Below are 4,415 nucleotides of genomic sequence, written 5' to 3'. Positions count from 1 at the left end.
AATTGTGATGTTTTATCTCACAATTTTGACTTTTTTTCTCTCTCTAGTTTATATCACAATTCTGAGATAAAAAGGCACAATTACCTTTCACACTTTTTTTTTTTTTTATTCTGTTGGGAAAAAAAGTTTCCAAATGGCATCAATTTCACGTTTTCATTTCAGTAAAACACACCTCCCCCAGAAAGAGATTTCAACTGAAGTTCTGGGTAGGGGACGCATTTGACCAGTGGCTGCCCTGAGCAAATTTGTTACCTTCTTATTTCTTTTTTCTTACTGTACACTCTATAAAGTAATGCTCATTTACTTTTAGATTGCACACATTCAACACTCAAACAACAATATAGAATGGCTTACAGTAAAAGGAAACAACAATGTTAAAAAACAAAACAATGGATTACATATTGTCTGCAGGTTGAACTTAAACATGACAAGTAATGCAGTTTTCACAATGCCATCAATTGTTAGTATTTTGACAGTTGTTCTGCAATGATTGACAATATGTTCATGTTGGATAGAAAACCTGTGCTAGTGAGTCAAGTTTGCTGTGATTTGATAAGAGTTAGCATATAGGAAAAAAAGGTTTTTAGCATTTTGAAATGTAGAGTTTGTATTTATTTAACAAAATGTGGTTTTGGCCAGAAAATTTACTATTTGGCCAATTGTTATGCTGTGTTACTGTGTTAAGAGTTTAGAAAAAGTACTTTAAGTAATGGTAAACGCTTGTTAGCAATTGTAAAAAACAAAACAAAAAAAAACATAGCCATCAGATCTTTTTACTGTCTTCTTTTTGTGCAGTTTGCTTCTCTATGTGAATTCTTTTCCTTTCATCCTCCTCTTTACATCTGTTCTCCTTGTCAATTTTCTTCTTCTCTTCTTCTTTCAATCTCTCCATGTTTCTCTCATTTTCTATTTTTTGATATAGTTCCTGGAGTGCTCGTTTTTCTTCTTCGCTTCTATTGCGCTCCTCCGCTGCTTTTCTCTCCTCTCTCAATCTCTCTAATTCACTTTCTTGTCTTAGTCTGTGAAGTTCTGCCTCCATTCTCGATTTTTCCTCTTCAGCTCTGATGCGTTGATGCTCTGCTTCTTCAGCTCTTCTACGTTCCCTATCTTCACCAGAGGTATCATTTCCCATTTTCAAAGTTTTGAAGATGGAAATCTGTTATGCAAGATTAGTCTATTAAAGAATTAGAAATCTGCTAAGTAAATTCATCACAAATGTCCTGTTAATATGCTGTATGTAAGGGTTGTCACTATGATGACAATTCAGTAACGATTATGAAATTTGGTCAAGATTTGCAGAAACTTTATCATGGAAACTATGCTAACTGCATAGATTTTCTTAATTTAAAAATTCCACTTAAACCTAAATTGTATTTATTTTTTGTAGAAATATTGAATGTATTTAAAACTTAAAGTCTTTATCTTGTACTCACAGGCGTAAATTTTATTGTGGTCAATAGAATTGTTATGCGTCAAGACAAGAAACAAAACTGCATTTAAGACATTTCATTTGTGCACATTTTACTGTTCCACGTCTCTCGTAAAAGTGAGCATATAATCTGAGATTGTCTCTGCAGCACTTTTTTTTTTGCATTGCAAAATCTATAATAGTAATTATAATAGATTTAGCAATGTCTGAGTTTTCATTGTCAGATTGATGCATACAGAATTTTTTTTTCATATTTTCAGAACAGAGAAAGTCTATAAAATAGCATGTTGGGCTTCTTTGTACTATAAGTTGCAAATCATATAATAAAATCTATTATAAAAAATCTATTAGAGCATAAGTTCTAAATGTGAAAAAATATAATAATTGCAGAACTCTGTAAATAACATACCTATATTTGTTCTAGATTCTTCAGTAGTTTTTGTGTCTTCGCCCGTCCAGTTCTCAGGTACAGCTGCTGTGTGTAAACTATACTAGAGTACTACAGTTTTATAGAGAGCTGAGGTGGGTGTGGCAATGCTGTGATTGGACAGATCTGTCACGGATCAGCCAATGAGACTGCAGTGTTGTGAAGAACATGACAGGTGTGTTATTTTACATTACCAACAAGATGAACAAGAGAACCTTATTTGGTCTTTATTTTAGGTCTGTTAATAAAAAAAAAATATATATATTTTCTAAAAATTGCCTTAGTCTTTCACTTGTATGTCAAGCACTCATATTTTGTTGTTTCAGATTCACATTAATAAGTGTAATCAAGTCAAGTCTTCTTTTTATTTAGAGCATTATACAATGCAGATTGTTTCAAAGCAGCTTTACAGGGATAAACAGGAAAATAATGATCAATGATGCAAACTGAGTTCAGTTATAAAAAAGACAGTGTCATTATTCAGCTGAAATCCGTTCGTTGTTGATTCAGTTTGGTTAATCATGGAATGAGTTTAATTAAACTATAATCAGCTCTGCAGAAAACAGTGATGTCAACATCGTCAATTCAGTTCTCATCTAATAATGTCAAATACTGCTGAATATAAAGTTTCCCAACTAAGCAAGCCAAAGGCGACAGTGGCAAAGAAAGAACCAAACTCCATCTGTTGGCAGAAATGGAGAAAGAAAGAAAAACCTTGGGAGAAACCAGGCTCATGTAGTGCATTTTTCTAAGATACATTGAACAGTGGATAGTTTTTTATTTTATTTTATTATTTTTTTAAGACGTGTAGGTTCCTCTGATCTTAATGTTAAAAGTTAGTATTAGTTAATGAATAATTTGAAACCACTGTGTATTTGCGGTATTTTCCACTTAGTTGATTTTGGCCAAATATTAATCTAGTGCTAATTCTCCAGCTACTACAGGGTCATGCTTTAAGCAACATCCTAAGGTATAGTTCGGAGAACACACGTAGGAAAGGTATACCTGTAGTTAAGGTGTACCTTTTGAGTCTTCGTAGCGCGCTAAGCAGGGCCGGCCCTGACCAATTTGCTGCCCTAGGCAAGATTTTACCTGGTGCCCCATGCATCACAGCCCATTTCACCCCGTCATTGTGTTCATGATTATTTAGCATATATATATATATATATATATATATATATATACACATTACAGCCTAAACACAGATACCAAGAGTATTACATTTGGCATTCAAGTCAAGTCCCCATTATCTTTTATAGCGTGTTTTACAATACAGATTTAATGTGAACTTTGCTATTTTTAATAAACCTGTAAATAAATATAATTACTAATTTAGGCAAATAAATTTTAAAAATGCCATATACAGTAGGCTACAGGCCAAAAGTTTGGAAACATTAATATTTTTTATGTTTTTGTAAGAAGTTTATTCTGCTCATCAAGCCTGCATTTATTTGATCAAAAATACAGAAAAAAAATTCAATATTGTGATATATTATTACAATTTAAAATAATTGTTTTTTCAATTTATTATACTTTAAATTATCATTTATTTCTGTGATGCAAAGCTGAATTTTCAGCATCATTACTCCAGTCTTCAGTGTCACATGCATGTGACATCCAGTCTATCACATTATCCTTTAGAAATCATTCTAATATGATGATTCATTATCAAAGTTGGAAACAGTTCTGCTTCTTAATATTTTTTCATAACCTGTGATACTTTTTAGGATACTTTGATGAATAAAAAGTAAAAAAAAAGAAAAAGAAGAAAATGTTTTAAAAATATAAATCTTTTGTAACAACAATATACACTACTGGTCATTAATTTGGGGTCAGTAATTTTTTTCTTTCTTTTTTGGAAATAAATCAATACTTTTATTCAGCAAGGATGTGTTAAATTGATAAAAAGTGATAGTAAAAAAAGATTTATATTATTAGAAATTTTTTTTTTTTTTTTTTGAATAAATGCAGTTCTTTTTAACCTTTTATTCATCAAATATATTAGGCAGCAGAACTGTTTCCAACACTCATAATAAATCAGAATATTAGAATGATTTCTAAAGGATCATGTGATAGACTGTATGTCACATGTGACACTGAAGACTGGAGTAATGATGCTGAAAATTCAGCTTTGCATCACAGAAATAAATTATAATTTAAAGTATAATAAATTGAAAACCAATTATTTTAAATTGTAATAATATATCACAATATTACCTTTTTTCTGTATTTTTGATCAAATAAATGCAGGCTTGATGAGCAGAAGAAACTTCTTTCAAAAACATTAAAAATAGTAATGTTTCAAAACTTTTGGCCTGTACTGTATCCCCAAAACTGCACAACTGTAGAGTAAAACATTTATAAAAAAAGTGATAATAAAAAATGCGTCTTAAAACTGACATGATTGTTACAAAATCACACCGTCTGGGGCCTCTGGAGAAGGCCTGTCTGAAGGTCAGACTGTCTGAAGGTCTGGCTATGCGAGACTACGCAAACCCAGACGACGTACTGAAGGAAAATGAAAATTGAGCGGAAGTACGTAGGAGGGCGGAGCCAGGC

General features: G+C 31.8%; 1 long non-coding RNA gene across 1 annotated transcript; it reads right to left on the bottom strand.

Annotated features, from left to right (window-relative positions):
- Nucleotides 1–252: 252 nt before the first annotated feature.
- On the bottom strand, nucleotides 253–1,926 carry LOC309501568. Its single transcript, XR_014206911.1, has 2 exons — nucleotides 1,839–1,926; nucleotides 253–1,156 (listed from the first exon to the last, which is right to left on the bottom strand). It is a non-coding gene; the product is annotated as an uncharacterized lncRNA (long non-coding RNA).
- Nucleotides 1,927–4,415: the final 2,489 nt, after the last annotated feature.

The sequence above is a fragment of the Leuciscus leuciscus genome, assembly GCF_965113295.1.
Source record: "Leuciscus leuciscus genome assembly, chromosome: 6".
Classification (NCBI taxonomy): domain Eukaryota; kingdom Metazoa; phylum Chordata; class Actinopteri; order Cypriniformes; family Leuciscidae; genus Leuciscus; species Leuciscus leuciscus.
This window is presented reverse-complemented; position numbering and strand designations above follow the sequence as displayed.